This window comes from Phyllobates terribilis, unplaced genomic scaffold, assembly GCF_046119375.1.
Source record: "Phyllobates terribilis strain yellow unplaced genomic scaffold, ASM4611937v1 Scaffold_74__1_contigs__length_7073193, whole genome shotgun sequence".
Classification (NCBI taxonomy): Eukaryota; Metazoa; Chordata; class Amphibia; order Anura; family Dendrobatidae; genus Phyllobates; species Phyllobates terribilis.
The window spans coordinates 3,969,105-3,992,497 of NW_027362834.1; the positions used below are offsets into that span (position 1 = coordinate 3,969,105).

At 46.9% G+C, this 23,393-nt stretch overlaps 12 non-coding genes and 2 pseudogenes across 12 annotated transcripts; all 14 read right to left on the reverse strand.

Annotated features, from left to right (window-relative positions):
- Positions 1-692: 692 nt before the first annotated feature.
- Positions 693-883, reverse strand: LOC141195388 (U2 spliceosomal RNA). Its single transcript, XR_012267981.1, has one exon. It is a non-coding gene; the product is annotated as a U2 spliceosomal RNA (small nuclear RNA).
- Positions 884-2,008: 1,125 nt separating this feature from the next.
- LOC141195389 (U2 spliceosomal RNA) lies at positions 2,009-2,199 on the reverse strand. The gene has a single exon (XR_012267982.1). It is a non-coding gene; the product is annotated as a U2 spliceosomal RNA (small nuclear RNA).
- Positions 2,200-3,318: 1,119 nt separating this feature from the next.
- LOC141196138 (U2 spliceosomal RNA) lies at positions 3,319-3,509 on the reverse strand. Its single transcript, XR_012268703.1, has one exon. It is a non-coding gene; the product is annotated as a U2 spliceosomal RNA (small nuclear RNA).
- A 1,119-nt stretch (positions 3,510-4,628) lies between these two features.
- Positions 4,629-4,819, reverse strand: LOC141195390 (U2 spliceosomal RNA). The gene has a single exon (XR_012267983.1). It is a non-coding gene; the product is annotated as a U2 spliceosomal RNA (small nuclear RNA).
- Positions 4,820-11,399: 6,580 nt separating this feature from the next.
- On the reverse strand, positions 11,400-11,581 carry LOC141196215 (U2 spliceosomal RNA). The gene has a single exon (XR_012268779.1). It is a non-coding gene; the product is annotated as a U2 spliceosomal RNA (small nuclear RNA).
- Positions 11,582-12,105: 524 nt separating this feature from the next.
- Positions 12,106-12,221, reverse strand: LOC141196460 (U2 spliceosomal RNA; annotated as a pseudogene).
- A 1,123-nt stretch (positions 12,222-13,344) lies between these two features.
- LOC141195391 (U2 spliceosomal RNA) lies at positions 13,345-13,535 on the reverse strand. Its single transcript, XR_012267984.1, has one exon. It is a non-coding gene; the product is annotated as a U2 spliceosomal RNA (small nuclear RNA).
- Positions 13,536-14,656: 1,121 nt separating this feature from the next.
- Positions 14,657-14,847, reverse strand: LOC141195394 (U2 spliceosomal RNA). Its single transcript, XR_012267986.1, has one exon. It is a non-coding gene; the product is annotated as a U2 spliceosomal RNA (small nuclear RNA).
- Positions 14,848-15,975: 1,128 nt separating this feature from the next.
- On the reverse strand, positions 15,976-16,166 carry LOC141195395 (U2 spliceosomal RNA). Its single transcript, XR_012267987.1, has one exon. It is a non-coding gene; the product is annotated as a U2 spliceosomal RNA (small nuclear RNA).
- A 1,120-nt stretch (positions 16,167-17,286) lies between these two features.
- Positions 17,287-17,477, reverse strand: LOC141195396 (U2 spliceosomal RNA). The gene has a single exon (XR_012267988.1). It is a non-coding gene; the product is annotated as a U2 spliceosomal RNA (small nuclear RNA).
- Positions 17,478-18,596: 1,119 nt separating this feature from the next.
- Positions 18,597-18,784, reverse strand: LOC141196381 (U2 spliceosomal RNA). The gene has a single exon (XR_012268914.1). It is a non-coding gene; the product is annotated as a U2 spliceosomal RNA (small nuclear RNA).
- Positions 18,785-19,578: 794 nt separating this feature from the next.
- On the reverse strand, positions 19,579-19,670 carry LOC141196500 (U2 spliceosomal RNA; annotated as a pseudogene).
- Positions 19,671-20,791: 1,121 nt separating this feature from the next.
- On the reverse strand, positions 20,792-20,982 carry LOC141195397 (U2 spliceosomal RNA). The gene has a single exon (XR_012267989.1). It is a non-coding gene; the product is annotated as a U2 spliceosomal RNA (small nuclear RNA).
- A 1,124-nt stretch (positions 20,983-22,106) lies between these two features.
- On the reverse strand, positions 22,107-22,297 carry LOC141196090 (U2 spliceosomal RNA). Its single transcript, XR_012268656.1, has one exon. It is a non-coding gene; the product is annotated as a U2 spliceosomal RNA (small nuclear RNA).
- Between the last annotated feature and the right edge of the window lie 1,096 nt (positions 22,298-23,393).

A 23,393-nucleotide genomic window follows, 5' to 3' on the forward strand; every position in this document is an offset into this window, starting at 1 on the left:
TCCATTGCCACATTCCGTCTACTGCAGGCGGGATACCTGGATGGCTGAATGTCACTGAGAAGCTCACAGAGACCGCCATAAGCAACAGTTTAAAAGAATGCCACAGACTAATCAACCAAACTTTTTGGGTTGGTTTCTCTTTTATAGTCTGCAAGCATTAAATGAAAGAAGTCAGTGTTCCAGCAGAGGGAGACAACGTTTCAGAAAAGGCATTGTAGCAAACCAAAAAAGAAATTTTAAGCGCAGCAGAGTAACCAGCTCACATACCTGTTAGCTCAGGTGAGTTTAAAAGGCTGCTGTTGATAACAAGGGCATTTGCTAAATAGATGGTGTGTGTGCAACAATATACTGAAAGGTCAATTATATTGTGCAGCTTATCTCACCACCTGTAGTTATTTAGGTGAAAGCTCCAAAATGCTTGCCTAATATGTCTGTTTATCCAAAAGGAAGTATAGAGGGAGAGCTAGATAGATAGCATTGCATTACATTACATTACATGGCAATGCAATGCACAGTTGCTGAAGTTGAACCAAAATGAGCTTGTCATCTGGCTTCTGCAACTTTTAACATGAAAAATCCAATGAGGAGAAGAAAAGCAAAGCCAAAGAGTCCATCCCAAAATCCGACAAACAAGCAAAATGAACAAAAAGCATTGAATTCAATTCTTTCTGATTTTAGAAACTGCATTAAAGAAGGGGTGCACCGGTCCTGGAGATACTGCAATACCAGGTCAATGCGTGGAGTGGACAGAGCAAGCTCTTTTTCCATCTCCCTGTTCTAAAAATCCATTTAATATATGGTCCCCAGATAGGGGACGTATCAGATATTAAACTGATAAGAACAGATACTACACTTGATCTTAGCCAAAAGGCCGAGAAGCGATAACCAGAATTGGTTTCCGACTACGGTGCCACCCAAGGATTCTGAAAAGTCCATTTGTGGAGATGGCCACCTGGACTCCCGTTAAGAAGACATGCTGTCAACCTCTAGATCCCTCACATGCCTGCACTTTTCGGCTTGCTGCTGCTGCAATCCACGCGTTTTAGATCTGCATAACTCCACCTCTTTTAGCACAGTACCCTCAACCCCCGGCTGTTCCCACCCGCCTCAACACCGTTGGAAGGGAGGAGAACCAATTAAGGCGGGGGGGGGGGGGGGTGGAACGAGCAGCTGTCTACCCTTAGCAGGAGGGTTGCTGATTAATTACCTCTCCTGCTGCTGCTGCTGCTGGCTGTCCAACAGCAGACTGAAGGTGGCTGCTGCTGTGCGCAGGTATATAAAGGCTCAGAGCCTATTATGACACGCGCAGCCAGCGTTCCATTGCCACATTCCGTCTACTGCAGGCGGGATACCTGGATGGCTGAATGTCACTGAGAAGCTCACAGAGACCGCCATAAGCAACAGTTTAAAAGAATGCCACAGACTAATCAACCAAACTTTTTGGGTTGGTTACTCTTTTATAGTCTGCAGGCATTAAATGAAAGAAGTCAGTGTTCCAGCAGAGGGAGACAACGTTTCAGAAAAGGCATTGTAGCAAACTAAAAAAGAAATTTTAAGCGCAGCAGAGTAACCAGCTCACATACCTGTTAGCTTAGGTGAGTTTAAAAGGCTGCTGTTGATAACAAGGGCATTTGCTAAATAGATGGTGTGTGTGCAACAATATACTGAAAGGTCAATTATATTGTGCAGCTTATCTCACCACCTGTAGTTATTTAGGTGAAAGCTCCAAAATGCTTGCCTAATATGTCTGTTTATCCAAAAGGAAGTATAGAGGGAGAGCTAGATAGATAGCATTGCATTACATTACATTACATGGCAATGCAATGCACAGTTGCTGAAGTTGAACCAAAATGAGCTTGTCATCTGGCTTCTGCAACTTTTAACATGAAAAATCCAATGAGGAGAAGAAAAGCAAAGCCAAAGAGTCCATCCCAAAATCCGACAAACAAGCAAAATGAACAAAAAGCATTGAATTCAATTCTTTCTGATTTTAGAAACTGCATTAAAGAAGGGGTGCACCGGTCCTGGAGATACTGCAATACCAGGTCAATGCGTGGAGTGGACAGAGCAAGCTCTTTTTCCATCTCCCTGTTCTAAAAATCCATTTAATATATGGTCCCCAGATAGGGGACGTATCAGATATTAAACTGATAAGAACAGATACTACACTTGATCTTAGCCAAAAGGCCGAGAAGCGATAACCAGAATTGGTTTCCGACTACGGTGCCACCCAAGGATTCTGAAAAGTCCATTTGTGGAGATGGCCACCTGGACTCCCGTTAAGAAGACATGCTGTCAACCTCTAGATCCCTCACATGCCTGCACTTTTCGGCTTGCTGCTGCTGCAATCCACGCGTTTTAGATCTGCATAACTCCACCTCTTTTAGCACAGTACCCTCAACCCCCGGCTGTTCCCACCCGCCTCAAAACCGTTGGAAGGGAGGAGAACCAATTAAGGCGGGGGGGTGGTGGAACGAGCAGCTGTCTACCCTTAGCAGGAGGGTTGCTGATTAATTACCTCTCCTGCTGCTGCTGCTGCTGGCTGTCCAGCAGCAGACTGAAGGTGGCTGCTGCTGTGCGCAGGTATATAAAGGCTCAGAGCCTATTATGACACGCGCAGCCAGCGTTCCATTGCCACATTCCGTCTACTGCAGGCGGGATACCTGGATGGCTGAATGTCACTGAGAAGCTCACAGAGACCGCCATAAGCAACAGTTTAAAAGAATGCCACAGACTAATCAACCAAACTTTTTGGGTTGGTTTCTCTTTTATAGTCTGCAGGCATTAAATGAAAGAAGTCAGTGTTCCAGCAGAGGGAGACAACGTTTCAGAAAAGGCATTGTAGCAAACCAAAAAAGAAATTTTAAGCACAGCAGAGTAACCAGCTCACATACCTGTTAGCTCAGGTGAGTTTAAAAGGCTGCTGTTGATAACAAGGGCATTTGCTAAATAGATGGTGTGTGTGCAACAATATACTGAAAGGTCAATTATATTGTGCAGCTTATCTCACCACCTGTAGTTATTTAGGTGAAAGCTCCAAAATGCTTGCCTAATATGTCTGTTTATCCAAAAGGAAGTATAGAGGGAGAGCTAGATAGATAGCATTGCATTACATTACATTACATGGCAATGCAATGCACAGTTGCTGAAGTTGAACCAAAATGAGCTTGTCATCTGGCTTCTGCAACTTTTAACATGAAAAATCCAATGAGGAGAAGAAAAGCAAAGCCAAAGAGCCATCCCAAAATCCGACAAACAAGCAAAATGAACAAAAAGCATTGAATTCAATTCTTTCTGATTTTAGAAACTGCATTAAAGAAGGGGTGCACCGGTCCTGGAGATACTGCAATACCAGGTCAATGCGCGGAGTGGACAGAGCAAGCTCTTTTTCCATCTCCCTGTTCTAAAAATCCATTTAATATATGGTCCCCAGATAGGGGACGTATCAGATACTAAACTGATAAGAACAGATACTACACTTGATCTTAGCCAAAAGGCCGAGAAGCGATAACCAGAATTGGTTTCCGACTACGGTGCCACCCAAGGATTCTGAAAAGTCCATTTGTGGAGATGGCCACCTGGACTCCCGTTAAGAAGACATGCTGTCAACCTCTAGATCCCTCACATGCCTGCACTTTTCGGCTTGCTGCTGCTGCAATCCACGCGTTTTAGATCTGCATAACTCCACCTCTTTTAGCACAGTACCCTCAACCCCCGGCTGTTCCCACCCGCCTCAAAACCGTTGGAAGGGAGGAGAACCAATTAAGGCGGGGGGTGGTGGAACGAGCAGCTGTCTACCCTTAGCAGGAGGGTTGCTGATTAATTACCTCTCCTGCTGCTGCTGCTGCTGGCTGTCCAGCAGCAGACTGAAGGTGGCTGCTGCTGTGCGCAGGTATATAAAGGCTCAGAGCCTATTATGACACGCGCAGCCAGCGTTCCATTGCCACATTCCGTCTACTGCAGGCGGGATACCTGGATGGCTGAATGTCACTGAGAAGCTCACAGAGACCGCCATAAGCAACAGTTTAAAAGAATGCCACAGACTAATCAACCAAACTTTTTGGGTTGGTTTCTCTTTTATAGTCTGCAGGCATTAAATGAAAGAAGTCAGTGTTCCAGCAGAGGGAGACAACGTTTCAGAAAAGGCATTGTAGCAAACCAAAAAAGAAATTTTAAGCGCAGCAGAGTAACCAGCTCACATACCTGTTAGCTCAGGTGAGTTTAAAAGGCTGCTGTTGATAACAAGGGCATTTGCTAAATAGATGGTGTGTGTGCAACAATATACTGAAAGGTCAATTATATTGTGCAGCTTATCTCACCACCTGTAGTTATTTAGGTGAAAGCTCCAAAATGCTTGCCTAATATGTCTGTTTATCCAAAAGGAAGTATAGAGGGAGAGCTAGATAGATAGCATTGCATTACATTACATTACATGGCAATGCAATGCACAGTTGCTGAAGTTGAACCAAAATGAGCTTGTCATCTGGCTTCTGCAACTTTTAACATGAAAAATCCAATGAGGAGAAGAAAAGCAAAGCCAAAGAGTCCATCCCAAAATCCGACAAACAAGCAAAATGAACAAAAAGCATTGAATTCAATTCTTTCTGATTTTAGAAACTGCATTAAAGAAGGGGTGCACCGGTCCTGGAGATACTGCAATACCAGGTCAATGCGTGGAGTGGACAGAGCAAGCTCTTTTTCCATCTCCCTGTTCTAAAAATCCATTTAATATATGGTCCCCAGATAGGGGACGTATCAGATATTAAACTGATAAGAACAGATACTACACTTGATCTTAGCCAAAAGGCCGAGAAGCGATAACCAGATTTGGTTTCCGACTACGGTGCCACCCAAGGATTCTGAAAAGTCCATTTGTGGAGATGGCCACCTGGACTCCCGTTAAGAAGACATGCTGTCAACCTCTAGATCCCTCACATGCCTGCACTTTTCGGCTTGCTGCTGCTGCAATCCACGCGTTTTAGATCTGCATAACTCCACCTCTTTTAGCACAGTACCCTCAACCCCCGGCTGTTCCCACCCGCCTCAACACCGTTGGAAGGGAGGAGAACCAATTAAGGCGGGGGGGGGGTGGAACGAGCAGCTGTCTACCCTTAGCAGGAGGGTTGTGTCACGCTGTCTCTGTATACTGGAGGTAGGGGGCCTAAGCTGACCCTAAGCTGGGGCCCTGACTAATCCCTCAACCTGGAGGTACTGTTAAAGGTACAGAGGTCCAGGCCGCCAGCGTAACCCCTACCTCCTGAAGATCCCTGCACCTCAGTAATCTAGTCCTGAGAAGGACCCCGATCACAACCAAAGGGAACAAGAAATAATATGCCCAAACACAGTATTTAGACGAACGAGACAGTACAAGGGAAAAACCAAAACCACCTTGCATACAAACAACTTCTCAACTACAACAGAGGGAAAACCAACGGGAAAGGAGATAAATGATAAAGCGAGGAAAGGGAAAAAACACTTCCAAATACACTTATCTCAGCAACTCCAAACACCACGATCCGCTCTGTCAGTCTGAATGAAATGCTTTCACCGACACCTCCCAGACAGACCAGCAGGTATATGAAGGAGTCTCACTACAGAAGTATTGATTGCAGCTGGGCGAGGCTGGACCTCATCTAGCCCAGAGAGAGAGAGAGAGAGAATTAACTCCCTCACTGCCGAGAAACACAAAGCACCAACAAGTCAGCTGCGAGAAGTCAGGCTGTGTACTCGTGACGATCTTCGTGGCAACACACCCGTGACAGTACCCCCCCTTCTACGAGGGGCCTCCGGACCCTCAGGGCCAGGTTTATCCGGGTGAGTCGTGTGGAAGGCCCGAACTAATCGGTCTGCGTTAATATCCGACGCAGGAACCCACATCCTCTCCTCAGGACCATACCCCTTCCAATGAACCAGGTACTGAAGGGACCGGCGATTAAAGCGTGAATCAATGACCCTCGATACCTGGAACTCCAAGTTACCATTGACAACCACTGGAGGGGGAGGTAAAAGTGACGGTACCACCGGCGCCACATACCTCTTAAGCAATGATCTGTGAAACACGTTGTGAATTTTAAACGTAGGGGGGAGGTCAAGACGGAATGCCACCGGATTAATAATAGAACTGATTCTGTACGGCCCGATGAACCTGGGACCCAGTTTCCAGGAGGGAACCTTAAGTTTTATATTCCTGGTAGACAACCATACCCGATCGTTCACACTTAGGTCCGGACCAGACACTCTCCTCCTATCAGCCATACGTTTGTATCGGTTCCCCATAGTATTCAGATTCTTCAGCACCCCTCTCCATACTGAAGCGAGTGATGAGGAAAATCGTTCCTCCTCAGGAACCCCCGAAGAGCCCCCCCCACTGAAAGTACAAAACTGGGGGTGAAAACCATATGCCCCAAAAAACGGGGACTTACCAGTGGACTCGCTCCGCCTATTATTAAGAGCAAACTCTGCCAGAGGTAAGAAAGAAGCCCAGTCCTCCTGGTTCTCTGACACAAAACACCGGAGATATGTCTCCAAGCTCTGGTTCATACGTTCCGTCTGACCATTGGTCTGAGGATGAAAAGCCGATGAGAATGACAACTGCATCCCCCGCCGTGCACAAAACGCCTTCCAGAACTTAGACACAAACTGAGACCCCCGATCAGACACCACCTCGGAGGGTACCCCGTGAAGCCTCACAATCTCCCCAATGAACACCTGCGCAAGAGTTTTAGCATTAGGGAGAGCCGGAAGAGCGATAAAATGTGCCATCTTGCTGAACCTGTCCACTACAACGAGAATGACCGTTTTACCCGAAGACGGAGGGAGGTCCGTAATAAAGTCCATAGACAGATGAGTCCAAGGACGCTCCGGGATCTTCAAAGGTAAGAGGGCCCCAGACGGACGGGTATGTGAGGTCTTAGAGCGCGCACAAACCCCACAGGACGCGACAAAAGTTACCACCTCCTTATGTAAATTAGGCCACCAAAACCGACGCGAGAGGAGATCCACAGTAGCTTTACTCCCCGGGTGTCCTGCAAAAACTGAGTTATGGTGTGCCTCGATCACCTTTTGTCGCAACTGATCTGGAACAAACAATCTCCCTGGAGGTCCAACAGGGGCGTCCCCCTGAGCCTCCAATACCTCCTCCTCCAGCTCAGAGCATACTGCCGAAACCACCACCCCCTCCTGAAGGATAGGAATCGGGTCGTCCGTATTCCCGGCCCCCGGGAAACTACGAGATAAGGCATCCGCCTTTACATTTTTTGACCCAGGACGATATGTAACGACAAAATTAAACCTGGTAAAAAACAATGACCACCTAGCTTGTCTGGGATTCAGACGTTTCGCGGACTCCAGATATAGCAGGTTCTTGTGATCGGTGATGACGGTGACCGGATGAACAGCCCCCTCCAGAAAATGGCGCCACTCCTCAAAAGCTAACTTAATGGCCAAGAGTTCCCTATTGCCGACATCGTAATTCCTCTCAGCGGACGACAATTTTTTAGAGAAAAAGGCGCACGGATGCCACTTACCAGGGGACGAACCCTGTGACAATACTGCTCCCACCCCTACCTCGGAAGCGTCTACCTCTACAATGAATGGCTGAGACGCATCAGGTTGAATGAGTATGGGCGCCGAGGCAAAACATTTTTTCAAAGAGGAGAATGCTTGACAAGCCTTGTCAGACCACCTAGAAAAATCCGTCCCCTTTTTAGTCATGTCAGTGAGAGGCTTAACCATGGACGAGAAATTACGAATGAACTTCCGGTAATAATTAGCAAACCCCAGGAAACGTTGTAGTGCCTTAAGATTCTCTGGCCGATCCCACTCAAGAACTGCCCGCACTTTCCCAGGGTCCATACGAAAACCGGACGCTGAAACCAGGAAGCCTAAAAACTGGAGTTCCTGTACGGCGAACACACACTTTTCCCACTTGGCATACAGTTTATTATCCCGCAAGATCTGTAACACCTGCCTAACGTGCTCCTGATGAGACACCAGATCCGGCGAGTAAATTAGGATATCATCCAGATATATGACAACAAACTGTCCCACCAAGCGGCGAAAAATGTCATTAACAAAGTGTTGGAACACCGCCGGGGCATTAGTCAGACCGAATGGCATGACAAGGTTCTCATAATGCCCCTCCGGAGTGTTAAACGCCGTCTTCCACTCATCCCCCTCCTTCATCCTAATCAGATTGTACGCCCCCCTGAGATCCAACTTAGAAAACCATTTGGCGCCCACGATCTGATTAAAGAGATCGGGAATAAGTGGGAGCGGATACGGATCTCGGACCGTAATCCGATTAAGTTCACGGAAATCCAGGCAAGGGCGTAGGCCTCCATCTTTCTTCTTAACAAAGAAGAACCCCGCAGCCACCGGTGAAGATGAAGGTCTAATATGCCCCTTAGCCAGACTTTCTGAGATATAATCCTTCATGGCCTGCCTCTCAGGACCAGAAAGGTTATACAACCTAGCTTTAGGTAACTTGGCCTCAGGGAGCAGTTTTACAGAACAGTCATACACGCGATGAGGAGGTAGTTCCTGACACCCTTTCTCCGAGAATACATCCTCAAAGTCCGCCAGAAATGGAGGTAAGACCCAAGGAGTAACCGCACCAATGACCGTGTTCATGCAGTTTTTATTACAGAATTTACTCCATTGGCTTATCTCCCTGGTTTGCCAATTAATAACCGGGTTATGCTTAGCTAACCAAGGAAGGCCCAACACAATAGGAGTGGGAAGACCCTCCAACACGTAGCAAGACAACAGTTCTTTATGTATTGCCCCCACTTGAAGTTTTACGTCATGCACAACTTGCAAAAAACTTCCCTGCCCGAGAGGCCTGGCATCGATCGAGAATATGGGGATGGGTTTAGCCAACTCACTCAACCGCATACCTTGAACCCGGGCAAACCGAGCATCAACCAGATTAGCCCCGGCCCCACTATCCAGAAGAACAGATATCCTCTCAGTTCTCGTACCCACCACCACCTCCGCCGGTACGAGAAACTGAGACGAACCTAGGGACGAAATACCTACTCCCAGATTGCCGTCCACCACACAACCTGGGATCAACAGTTTTCCGACGACTCTTCACTCTGCAAGGGACGGGATGGACACCCCCCAATAAAATGTCCCTTTCTCCCGCAGAAGAAACACCTTCCTGCCTTATGGCGCACCACCGGTCCCCTCCCCCGAAATGATGTCCCTCCTAATTGCATAGGCTCCTCTGGACTGACCAGGGGAACCACCATATGAGGGGACCTTGTAGGAGGTGGAGTCATCACAGGGGGTAGAGTTATCCCGCACCTCTCCCGAAGCCGTCTGTCCACGCGAATAGCGAGGGCCATAGCGGCTTCCAGAGACACGGGAGAGTCATACTGTGCCAACACATCCTGTAATTTGTCGGATAAACCATGACAAAACTGGCTCCTAAGAGCCGGGTCATTCCACTGGGTGTCCGTGGCCCACCTACGGAACTCCGAACAGAATTCCTCCGCCGGACGATCTCCCTGCTGGATCCTACGTAACTTAGACTCAGCAAGGGAGATCCGATCTGGGTCATCATATACGAGTCCCAGGGCAGCGAAAAACCTATCCACTGACTGGAGAGCCGGGGAACCCGGGGGAAGAGAGAACGCCCAAGATTGTGGGTCCCCTTGTAGGAGCGAGATGACAATTCCCACCCTTTGTTCTTCACTCCCCGATGACCGAGGCCGCAGCCGAAAGTACAATTTACATGCCTCCCGGAAAACAAAAAACTTGTCCCGCCCCCCAGTGAACCTATCAGGGAGAGCTACTTTAGGTTCTGGTCCGGCTTGCTCCTGAGGATGCCAAACCTTGGACCTAACGTCCGCCAGCTCCATGGACAAACTCTGCAATTGCCGAGCTAGACCGGCTACTGGATCCATAGTAGCTGGAGAAAAACTAAGTGGGTCGGTGAAAATGTCACGCTGTCTCTGTATACTGGAGGTAGGGGGCCTAAGCTGACCCTAAGCTGGGGCCCTGACTAATCCCTCAACCTGGAGGTACTGTTAAAGGTACAGAGGTCCAGGCCGCCAGCGTAACCCCTACCTCCTGAAGATCCCTGCACCTCAGTAATCTAGTCCTGAGAAGGACCCCGATCACAACCAAAGGGAACAAGAAATAATATGCCCAAACACAGTATTTAGACGAACGAGACAGTACAAGGGAAAAACCAAAACCACCTTGCATACAAACAACTTCTCAACTACAACAGAGGGAAAACCAACGGGAAAGGAGATAAATGATAAAGCGAGGAAAGGGAAAAAACACTTCCAAATACACTTATCTCAGCAACTCCAAACACCACGATCCGCTCTGTCAGTCTGAATGAAATGCTTTCACCGACACCTCCCAGACAGACCAGCAGGTATATGAAGGAGTCTCACTACAGAAGTATTGATTGCAGCTGGGCGAGGCTGGACCTCATCTAGCCCAGAGAGAGAGAGAGAGAGAATTAACTCCCTCACTGCCGAGAAACACAAAGCACCAACAAGTCAGCTGCGAGAAGTCAGGCTGTGTACTCGTGACGATCTTCGTGGCAACACACCCGTGACAGGTTGCTGATTAATTACCTCTCCTGCTGCTGCTGCTGCTGGCTGTCCAGCAGCAGACTGAAGGTGGCTGCTGCTGTGCGCAGGTATATAAAGGCTCAGAGCCTATTATGACACGCGCAGCCAGCGTTCCATTGCCACATTCCGTCTACTGCAGGCGGGATACCTGGATGGCTGAATGTCACTGAGAAGCTCACAGAGACCGCCATAAGCAACAGTTTAAAAGAATGCCACAGACTAATCAACCAAACTTTTTGGGTTGGTTTCTCTTTTATAGTCTGCAGGCATTAAATGAAAGAAGTCAGTGTTCCAGCAGAGGGAGACAACGTTTCAGAAAAGGCATTGTAGCAAACCAAAAAAGAAATTTTAAGCGCAGCAGAGTAACCAGCTCACATACCTGTTAGCTCAGGTGAGTTTAAAAGGCTGCTGTTGATAACAAGGGCATTTGCTAAATAGATGGTGTGTGTGCAACAATATACTGAAAGGTCAATTATATTGTGCAGCTTATCTCACCACCTGTAGTTATTTAGGTGAAAGCTCCAAAATGCTTGCCTAATATGTCTGTTTATCCAAAAGGAAGTATAGAGGGAGAGCTAGATAGATAGCATTGCATTACATTACATTACATGGCAATGCAATGCACAGTTGCTGAAGTTGAACCAAAATGAGCTTGTCATCTGGCTTCTGCAACTTTTAACATGAAAAATCCAATGAGGAGAAGAAAAGCAAAGCCAAAGAGTCCATCCCAAAATCCGACAAACAAGCAAAATGAACAAAAAGCATTGAATTCAATTCTTTCTGATTTTAGAAACTGCATTAAAGAAGGGGTGCACCGGTCCTGGAGATACTGCAATACCAGGTCAATGCGTGGAGTGGACAGAGCAAGCTCTTTTTCCATCTCCCTGTTCTAAAAATCCATTTAATATATGGTCCCCAGATAGGGGACGTATCAGATATTAAACTGATAAGAACAGATTTTTTGATTGAAGCTGCATCCAAGGCACTGAAAAATGTGACCGAAGTCACACCAAAACAGCGCACGAGGCGAGGATTCATGTGGACCCTTCCCGGAGGAGAGGGTCCCCAATAAACCATCCCCATCCCTCCGAGCCAGAAGGCCACAGCGAGGGTCAGGGATCTCCGATGCTCTCCCTAGCCGAAGCCGGAGAAGAGCCGTTTTCGTGCTCCCAGCTTCCATCTAGGCTGCCACCCTAGTGGAGCTGGAGCCTGTGTTGGTTTCTCAGCCCAAAGCTGACCGGACCTCCGACCAGGTTTATAAAAATTCCCCTTCCTAGCCCGGAGGCCAGGAATAGGGGGGGTTGCTCAGAAAGTATGATTGGCAAAGGTGCGGCGTGCTACGAAGCCAAGTCTTTCTGGGGTTCCCAGTCCCAGTAAGCTTGGACTCCCACCAGGGCGCCTACTCCTGGGGCACATTGCTCCAAAGCCCTCACACTTACCCAGCCTAGTGACTTCGATCCTGGAGGGCCATGTTTTCCATCAGATAACTCTATGAGCCACCTGGCGTACTAACAAGTGCACCAAACCAGTGTGTAAAATGCATCAATTTACTAGGGCAGCCCAAGGACAAAACTGCCTTTTCAAAAGATACTACACTTGATCTTAGCCAAAAGGCCGAGAAGCGATAACCAGAATTGGTTTCCGACTACGGTGCCACCCAAGGATTCTGAAAAGTCCATTTGTGGAGATGGCCACCTGGACTCCCGTTAAGAAGACATGCTGTCAACCTCTAGATCCCTCACATGCCTGCACTTTTCGGCTTGCTGCTGCTGCAATCCACGCGTTTTAGATCTGCATAACTCCACCTCTTTTAGCACAGTACCCTCAACCCCCGGCTGTTCCCACCCGCCTCAACACCGTTGGAAGGGAGGAGAACCAATTAAGGCGGGGGGGGGGGGGTGGAACGAGCAGCTGTCTACCCTTAGCAGGAGGGTTGCTGATTAATTACCTCTCCTGCTGCTGCTGCTGCTGGCTGTCCAGCAGCAGACTGAAGGTGGCTGCTGCTGTGCGCAGGTATATAAAGGCTCAGAGCCTATTATGACACGCGCAGCCAGCGTTCCATTGCCACATTCCGTCTACTGCAGGCGGGATACCTGGATGGCTGAATGTCACTGAGAAGCTCACAGAGACCGCCATAAGCAACAGTTTAAAAGAATGCCACAGACTAATCAACCAAACTTTTTGGGTTGGTTTCTCTTTTATAGTCTGCAGGCATTAAATGAAAGAAGTCAGTGTTCCAGCAGAGGGAGACAACGTTTCAGAAAAGGCATTGTAGCAAACCAAAAAAGAAATTTTAAGCGCAGCAGAGTAACCAGCTCACATACCTGTTAGCTCAGGTGAGTTTAAAAGGCTGCTGTTGATAACAAGGGCATTTGCTAAATAGATGGTGTGTGTGCAACAATATACTGAAAGGTCAATTATATTGTGCAGCTTGTCTCACCACCTGTAGTTATTTAGGTGAAAGCTCCAAAATGCTTGCCTAATATGTCTGTTTATCCAAAAGGAAGTATAGAGGGAGAGCTAGATAGATAGCATTGCATTACATTACATTACATGGCAATGCAATGCACAGTTGCTGAAGTTGAACCAAAATGAGCTTGTCATCTGGCTTCTGCAACTTTTAACATGAAAAATCCAATGAGGAGAAGAAAAGCAAAGCCAAAGAGTCCATCCCAAAATCCGACAAACAAGCAAAATGAACAAAAAGCATTGAATTCAATTCTTTCTGATTTTAGAAACTGCATTAAAGAAGGGGTGCACCGGTCCTGGAGATACTGCAATACCAGGTCAATGCGTGGAGTGGACAGAGCAAGCTCTTTTTCCATCTCCCTGTTCTAAAAATCCATTTAATATATGGTCCCCAGATAGGGGACGTATCAGATATTAAACTGATAAGAACAGATACTACACTTGATCTTAGCCAAAAGGCCGAGAAGCGATAACCAGAATTGGTTTCCGACTACGGTGCCACCCAAGGATTCTGAAAAGTCCATTTGTGGAGATGGCCACCTGGACTCCCGTTAAGAAGACATGCTGTCAACCTCTAGATCCCTCACATGCCTGCACTTTTCGGCTTGCTGCTGCTGCAATCCACGCGTTTTAGATCTGCATAACTCCACCTCTTTTAGCACAGTACCCTCAACCCCCGGCTGTTCCCACCCGCCTCAACACCGTTGGAAGGGAGGAGAACCAATTAAGGCGGGGGGGGGGGTGGAACGAGCAGCTGTCTACCCTTAGCAGGAGGGTTGCTGATTAATTACCTCTCCTGCTGCTGCTGCTGCTGGCTGTCCAGCAGCAGACTGAAGGTGGCTGCTGCTGTGCGCAGGTATATAAAGGCTCAGAGCCTATTATGACACGCGCAGCCAGCGTTCCATTGCCACATTCCGTCTACTGCAAGCGGGATACCTGGATGGCTGAATGTCACTGAGAAGCTCACAGAGACCGCCATAAGCAACAGTTTAAAAGAATGCCACAGACTAATCAACCAAACTTTTTGGGTTGGTTTCTCTTTTATAGTCTGCAGGCATTAAATGAAAGAAGTCAGTGTTCCAGCAGAGGGAGACAACGTTTCAGAAAAGGCATTGTAGCAAACCAAAAAAGAAATTTTAAGCGCAGCAGAGTAACCAGCTCACATACCTGTTAGCTCAGGTGAGTTTAAAAGGCTGCTGTTGATAACAAGGGCATTTGCTAAATAGATGGTGTGTGTGCAACAATATACTGAAAGGTCAATTATATTGTGCAGCTTATCTCACCACCTGTAGTTATTTAGGTGAAAGCTCCAAAATGCTTGCCTAATATGTCTGTTTATCCAAAAGGAAGTATAGAGGGAGAGCTAGATAGATAGCATTACATTACATTACATTACATGGCAATGCAATGCACAGTTGCTGAAGTTGAACCAAAATGAGCTTGTCATCTGGCTTCTGCAACTTTTAACATGAAAAATCCAATGAGGAGAAGAAAAGCAAAGCCAAAGAGTCCATCCCAAAATCCGACAAACAAGCAAAATGAACAAAAAGCATTGAATTCAATTCTTTCTGATTTTAGAAACTGCATTAAAGAAGGGGTGCACCGGTCCTGGAGATACTGCAATACCAGGTCAATGCGTGGAGTGGACAGAGCAAGCTCTTTTTCCATCTCCCTGTTCTAAAAATCCATTTAATATATGGTCCCCAGATAGGGGACGTATCAGATATTAAACTGATAAGAACAGATACTACACTTGATCTTAGCCAAAAGGCCGAGAAGCGATAACCAGAATTGGTTTCCGACTACGGTGCCACCCAAGGATTCTGAAAAGTCCATTTGTGGAGATGGCCACCTGGACTCCCGTTAAGAAGACATGCTGTCAACCTCTAGATCCCTCACATGCCTGCACTTTTCGGCTTGCTGCTGCTGCAATCCACGCGTTTTAGATCTGCATAACTCCACCTCTTTTAGCACAGTACCCTCAACCCCCGGCTGTTCCCACCCACCTCAACACCGTTGGAAGGGAGGAGAACCAATTAAGGCGGGGGGGGGGGGGGGGGGTGGAACGAGCAGCTGTCTACCCTTAGCAGGAGGGTTGCTGATTAATTACCTCTCCTGCTGCTGCTGCTGCTGGCTGTCCAGCAGCAGACTGAAGGTGGCTGCTGCTGTGCGCAGATATATAAAGGCTCAGAGCCTATTATGACACGCGCAGCCAGCGTTCCATTGCCACATTCCGTCTACTGCAGGCGGGATACCTGGATGGCTGAATGTCACTGAGAAGCTCACAGAGACCGCCATAAGCAACAGTTTAAAAGAATGCCACAGACTAATCAACCAAACTTTTTGGGTTGGTTTCTCTTTTATAGTCTGCAGGCATTAAATGAAAGAAGTCAGTGTTCCAGCAGAGGGAGACAACGTTTCAGAAAAGGCATTGTAGCAAACCAAAAAAGAAATTTTAAGCGCAGCAGAGTAACCAGCTCACATACCTGTTAGCTCAGGTGAGTTTAAAAGGCTGCTGTTGATAACAAGGGCATTTGCTAAATAGATGGTGTGTGTGCAACAATATACTGAAAGGTCAATTATATTGTGCAGCTTGTCTCACCACCTGTAGTTATTTAGGTGAAAGCTCCAAAATGCTTGCCTAATATGTCTGTTTATCCAAAAGGAAGTATAGAGGGAGAGCTAGATAGATAGCATTGCATTACATTACATTACATGGCAATGCAATGCACAGTTGCTGAAGTTGAACCAAAATGAGCTTGTCATCTGGCTTCTGCAACTTTTAACATGAAAAATCCAATGAGGAGAAGAAAAGCAAAGCCAAAGAGTCCATCCCAAAATCCGACAAACAAGCAAAATGAACAAAAAGCATTGAATTCAATTCTTTCTGATTTTAGAAACTGCATTAAAGAAGGGGTGCACCGGTCCTGGAGATACTGCAATACCAGGTCAATGCGTGGAGTGGACAGAGCAAGCTCTTTTTCCATCTCCCTGTTCTAAAAATCCATTTAATATATGGTCCCCAGATAGGGGACGTATCAGATATTAAACTGATAAGAACAGATACTACACTTGATCTTAGCCAAAAGGCCGAGAAGCGATAACCAGAATTGGTTTCCGACTACGGTGCCACCCAAGGATTCTGAAAAGTCCATTTGTGGAGATGGCCACCTGGACTCCCGTTAAGAAGACATGCTGTCAACCTCTAGATCCCTCACATGCCTGCACTTTTCGGCTTGCTGCTGCTGCAATCCACGCGTTTTAGATCTGCATAACTCCACCTCTTTTAGCACAGTACCCTCAACCCCCGGCTGTTCCCACCCGCCTCAACACCGTTGGAAGGGTGGAGAACCAATTAAGGCGGGGGGGGGGTGGAACGAGCAGCTGTCTACCCTTAGCAGGAGGGTTGCTGATTAATTACCTCTCCTGCTGCTGCTGCTGCTGGCTGTCCAGCAGCAGACTGAAGGTGGCTGCTGCTGTGCGCAGGTATATAAAGGCTCAGAGCCTATTATGACACGCGCAGCCAGCGTTCCATTGCCACATTCCGTCTACTGCAGGCGGGATACCTGGATGGCTGAATGTCACTGAGAAGCTCACAGAGACCGCCATAAGCAACAGTTTAAAAGAATGCCACAGACTAATCAACCAAACTTTTTGGGTTGGTTTCTCTTTTATAGTCTGCAGGCATTAAATGAAAGAAGTCAGTGTTCCAGCAGAGGGAGACAACGTTTCAGAAAAGGCATTGTAGCAAACCAAAAAAGAAATTTTAAGCGCAGCAGAGTAACCAGCTCACATACCTGTTAGCTCAGGTGAGTTTAAAAGGCTGCTGTTGATAACAAGGGCATTTGCTAAATAGATGGTGTGTGTGCAACAATATACTGAAAGGTCAATTATATTGTGCAGCTTATCTCACCACCTGTAGTTATTTAGGTGAAAGCTCCAAAATGCTTGCCTAATATGTCTGTTTATCCAAAAGGAAGTATAGAGGGAGAGCTAGATAGATAGCATTGCATTACATTACATTACATGGCAATGCAATGCACAGTTGCTGAAGTTGAACCAAAATGAGCTTGTCATCTGGCTTCTGCAACTTTTAACATGAAAAATCCAATGAGGAGAAGAAAAGCAAAGCCAAAGAGTCCATCCCAAAATCCGACAAACAAGCAAAATGAACAAAAAGCATTGAATTCAATTCTTTCTGATTTTAGAAACTGCATTAAAGAAGGGGTGCACCGGTCCTGGAGATACTGCAATACCAGGTCAATGCGTGGAGTGGACAGAGCAAGCTCTTTTTCCATCTCCCTGTTCTAAAAATCCATTTAATATATGGTCCCCAGATAGGGGACGTATCAGATATTAAACTGATAAGAACAGATACTACACTTGATCTTAGCCAAAAGGCCGAGAAGCGATAACCAGAATTGGTTTCCGACTACGGTGCCACCCAAGGATTCTGAAAAGTCCATTTGTGGAGATGGCCACCTGGACTCCCGTTAAGAAGACATGCTGTCAACCTCTAGATCCCTCACATGCCTGCACTTTTCGGCTTGCTGCTGCTGCAATCCACGCGTTTTAGATCTGCATAACTCCACCTCTTTTAGCACAGTACCCTCAACCCCCGGCTGTTCCCACCCGCCTCAACACCGTTGGAAGGGAGGAGAACCAATTAAGGCGGGGGGGGGTGGAACGAGCAGCTGTCTACCCTTAGCAGGAGGGTTGCTGATTAATTACCTCTCCTGCTGCTGCTGCTGCTGGCTGTCCAGCAGCAGACTGAAGGTGGCTGCTGCTGTGCGCAGGTATATAAAGGCTCAGAGCCTATTATGACACGCGCAGCCAGCGTTCCATTGCCACATTCCGTCTACTGCAGGCGGGATACCTGGATGGCTGAATGTCACTGAGAAGCTCACAGAGACCGCCATAAGCAACAGTTTAAAAGAATGCCACAGACTAATCAACCAAACTTTTTGGGTTGGTTTCTCTTTTATAGTCTGCAGGCATTAAATGAAAGAAGTCAGTGTTCCAGCAGAGGGAGACAACGTTTCAGAAAAGGCATTGTAGCAAACCAAAAAAGAAATTTTAAGCGCAGCAGAGTAACCAGCTCACATACCTGTTAGCTCAGGTGAGTTTAAAAGGCTGCTGTTGATAACAAGGGCATTTGCTAAATAGATGGTGTGTGTGCAACAATATACTGAAAGGTCAATTATATTGTGCAGCTTATCTCACCACCTGTAGTTATTTAGGTGAAAGCTCCAAAATGCTTGCCTAATATGTCTGTTTATCCAAAAGGAAGTATAGAGGGAGAGCTAGATAGATAGCATTGCATTACATTACATTACATGGCAATGCAATGCACAGTTGCTGAAGTTGAACCAAAATGAGCTTGTCATCTGGCTTCTGCAACTTTTAACATGAAAAATCCAATGAGGAGAAGAAAAGCAAAGCCAAAGAGTCCATCCCAAAATCCGACAAACAAGCAAAATGAACAAAAAGCATTGAATTCAATTCTTTCTGATTTTAGAAACTGCATTAAAGAAGGGGTGCACCGGTCCTGGAGATACTGCAATACCAGGTCAATGCGTGGAGTGGACAGAGCAAGCTCTTTTTCCATCTCCCTGTTCTAAAAATCGATTTAATATATGGTCCCCAGATAGGGGACGTATCAGATATTAAACTGATAAGAACAGATTTTTTTTTTTTTTTTTTTTTATCGAAAGCCCGAATTCGTGTACAAAACCCGAGTGCGCTTAAAAAAGTGACAAGTGCCACAAAAAAAGTGCACTAGGATGCTGGTCTTCTTGAAACCCTCTCCAAAAGGAGAAGGGTCCCCCAAACCATTCCCCGTCCCTCCGAGCCAAAAGGCCACAGCGAGGAACAGGGACAAAAAGCCACCTCCAGCCGAAGCCAGAGGCGACCCAATCTTACCCCCAGCACCTGCCCGAGTTCTCACCCGAGCATGGCACTGGGAGCCAAAGACTGTGCTCCCCTCCCGGAAGAGGGGAGCCAACAACGCTCTCCTCCCGAAAGAGGAGAGCCAGGGGGGTTCAGGGGGGAGCGGAACCTGATGGCCACACACTCCCCCCCTAGACCTGCCAAGAGAGGAACCCGTAAGGGAACCGCATCCCGACAAAATCCTAGTAGGACGTGACACACGTGAATAAGTGGACACACAGTGACAAAGAAATTAAATAAATAGTGAAGGTTTCACAGTATAATACTGCCCGGACCTTCGACCGGGAATTGAAAAATTCCCCATCCTAAGGCCAGAAGGCCCGGAATAAGGGTGTGTGCGAAGAAAGAAAATTTGAAGTGCTTGTGCAAATGTGCCATAAACTCAAGTGGGGTTCCCAATCCCAGTGAGTTTAGGCACCCCAGGGTCACCACTCCTGGGGCACTTCACACTTCGGGCTTTCGATCTTCCCCGGCCCAATGGCGTCGATCCTGGGGGGCCATGCTTTCCACCAGATGACTATATTAGCCACCTGGCGTACTAACAAGCGCCTAAACCCCAGTGTGCATAATGTATCAATCTACTAGGGCGGCCAACATCCAAAACCGCCTTTTTGAAAGATACTACACTTGATCTTAGCCAAAAGGCCGAGAAGCGATAACCAGAATTGGTTTCCGACTACGGTGCCACCCAAGGATTCTGAAAAGTCCATTTGTGGAGATGGCCACCTGGACTCCCGTTAAGAAGACATGCTGTCAACCTCTAGATCCCTCACATGCCTGCACTTTTCGGCTTGCTGCTGCTGCAATCCACGCGTTTTAGATCTGCATAACTCCACCTCTTTTAGCACAGTACCCTCAACCCCCGGCTGTTCCCACCCGCCTCAACACCGTTGGAAGGGAGGAGAACCAATTAAGGCGGGGGGGGGGGTGGAACGAGCAGCTGTCTACCCTTAGCAGGAGGGTTGCTGATTAATTACCTCTCCTGCTGCTGCTGCTGCTGGCTGTCCAGCAGCAGACTGAAGGTGGCTGCTGCTGTGCGCAGGTATATAAAGGCTCAGAGCCTATTATGACACGCGCAGCCAGCGTTCCATTGCCACATTCCGTCTACTGCAGGCGGGATACCTGGATGGCTGAATGTCACTGAGAAGCTCACAGAGACCGCCATAAGCAACAGTTTAAAAGAATGCCACAGACTAATCAACCAAACTTTTTGGGTTGGTTTCTCTTTTATAGTCTGCAGGCATTAAATGAAAGAAGTCAGTGTTCCAGCAGAGGGAGACAACGTTTCAGAAAAGGCATTGTAGCAAACCAAAAAAGAAATTTTAAGCGCAGCAGAGTAACCAGCTCACATACCTGTTAGCTCAGGTGAGTTTAAAAGGCTGCTGTTGATAACAAGGGCATTTGCTAAATAGATGGTGTGTGTGCAACAATATACTGAAAGGTCAATTATATTGTGCAGCTTATCTCACCACCTGTAGTTATTTAGGTGAAAGCTCCAAAATGCTTGCCTAATATGTCTGTTTATCCAAAAGGAAGTATAGAGGGAGAGCTAGATAGATAGCATTGCATTACATTACATTACATGGCAATGCAATGCACAGTTGCTGAAGTTGAACCAAAATGAGCTTGTCATCTGGCTTCTGCAACTTTTAACATGAAAAATCCAATGAGGAGAAGAAAAGCAAAGCCAAAGAGTCCATCCCAAAATCCGACAAACAAGCAAAATGAACAAAAAGCATTGAATTCAATTCTTTCTGATTTTAGAAACTGCATTAAAGAAGGGGTGCACCGGTCCTGGAGATACTGCAATACCAGGTCAATGCGTGGAGTGGACAGAGCAAGCTCTTTTTCCATCTCCCTGTTCTAAAAATCCATTTAATATATGGTCCCCAGATAGGGGACGTATCAGATATTAAACTGATAAGAACAGATACTACACTTGATCTTAGCCAAAAGGCCGAGAAGCGATAACCAGAATTGGTTTCCGACTACGGTGCCACCCAAGGATTCTGAAAAGTCCATTTGTGGAGATGGCCACCTGGACTCCCGTTAAGAAGACATGCTGTCAACCTCTAGATCCCTCACATGCCTGCACTTTTCGGCTTGCTGCTGCTGCAATCCACGCGTTTTAGATCTGCATAACTCCACCTCTTTTAGCACAGTACCCTCAACCCCCGGCTGTTCCCACCCGCCTCAACACCGTTGGAAGGGAGGAGAACCAATTAAGGCGGGGGGGGGGGGGGTGGAACGAGCAGCTGTCTACCCTTAGCAGGAGGGTTGCTGATTAATTACCTCTCCTGCTGCTGCTGCTGCTGGCTGTCCAGCAGCAGACTGAAGGTGGCTGCTGCTGTGCGCAGGTATATAAAGGCTCAGAGCCTATTATGACACGCGCAGCCAGCGTTCCATTGCCACATTCCGTCTACTGCAGGCGGGATACCTGGATGGCTGAATGTCACTGAGAAGCTCACAGAGACCGCCATAAGCAACAGTTTAAAAGAATGCCACAGACTAATCAACCAAACTTTTTGGGTTGGTTTCTCTTTTATAGTCTGCAGGCATTAAATGAAAGAAGTCAGTGTTCCAGCAGAGGGAGACAACGTTTCAGAAAAGGCATTGTAGCAAACCAAAAAAGAAATTTTAAGCGCAGCAGAGTAACCAGCTCACATACCTGTTAGCTCAGGTGAGTTTAAAAGGCTGCTGTTGATAACAAGGGCATTTGCTAAATAGATGGTGTGTGTGCAACAATATACTGAAAGGTCAATTATATTGTGCAGCTTATCTCACCACCTGTAGTTATTTAGGTGAAAGCTCCAAAATGCTTGCCTAATATGTCTGTTTATCCAAAAGGAAGTATAGAGGGAGAGCTAGATAGATAGCATTGCATTACATTACATTACATGGCAATGCAATGCACAGTTGCTGAAGTTGAACCAAAATGAGCTTGTCATCTGGCTTCTGCAACTTTTAACATGAAAAATCCAATGAGGAGAAGAAAAGCAAAGCCAAAGAGTCCATCCCAAAATCCGACAAACAAGCAAAATGAACAAAAAGCATTGAATTCAATTCTTTCTGATTTTAGAAACTGCATTAAAGAAGGGGTGCACCGGTCCTGGAGATACTGCAATACCAGGTCAATGCGTGGAGTGGACAGAGCAAGCTCTTTTTCCATCTCCCTGTTCTAAAAATCCATTTAATATATGGTCCCCAGATAGGGGACGTGTCAGATATTAAACTGATAAGAACAGATACTACACTTGATCTTAGCCAAAAGGCCGAGAAGCGATAACCAGAATTGGTTTCCGACTACGGTGCCACCCAAGGATTCTGAAAAGTCCATTTGTGGAGATGGCCACCTGGACTCCCGTTAAGAAGACATGCTGTCAACCTCTAGATCCCTCACATGCCTGCACTTTTCGGCTTGCTGCTGCTGCAATCCACGCGTTTTAGATCTGCATAACTCCACCTCTTTTAGCACAGTACCCTCAACCCCCGGCTGTTCCCACCCGTCTCAACACCGTTGGAAGGGAGGAGAACCAATTAAGGCGGGGGGGGGGGGGGGTGGAACGAGCAGCTGTCTACCCTTAGCAGGAGGGTTGCTGATTAATTACCTCTCCTGCTGCTGCTGCTGCTGGCTGTCCAGCAGCAGACTGAAGGTGGCTGCTGCTGTGCGCAGGTATATAAAGGCTCAGAGCCTATTATGACACGCGCAGCCAGCGTTCCATTGCCACATTCCGTCTACTGCAGGCGGGATACCTGGATGGCTGAATGTCACTGAGAAGCTCACAGAGACCGCCATAAGCAACAGTTTAAAAGAATGCCACAGACTAATCAACCAAACTTTTTGGGTTGGTTTCTCTTTTATAGTCTGCAGGCATTAAATGAAAGAAGTCAGTGTTCCAGCAGAGGGAGACAACGTTTCAGAAAAGGCATTGTAGCAAACCAAAAAAGAAATTTTAAGCGCAGCAGAGTAACCAGCTCACATACCTGTTAGCTCAGGTGAGTTTAAATGGCTGCTGTTGATAACAAGGGCATTTGCTAAATAGATGGTGTGTGTGCAACAATATACTGAAAGGTCAATTATATTGTGCAGCTTATCTCACCACCTGTAGTTATTTAGGTGAAAGCTCCAAAATGCTTGCCTAATATGTCTGTTTATCCAAAAGGAAGTATAGAGGGAGAGCTAGATAGATAGCATTGCATTACATTACATTACATGGCAATGCAATGCACAGTTGCTGAAGTTGAACCAAAATGAGCTTGTCATCTGGCTTCTGCAACTTTTAACATGAAAAATCCAATGAGGAGAAGAAAAGCAAAGCCAAAGAGTCCATCCCAAAATCCGACAAACAAGCAAAATGAACAAAAAGCATTGAATTCAAT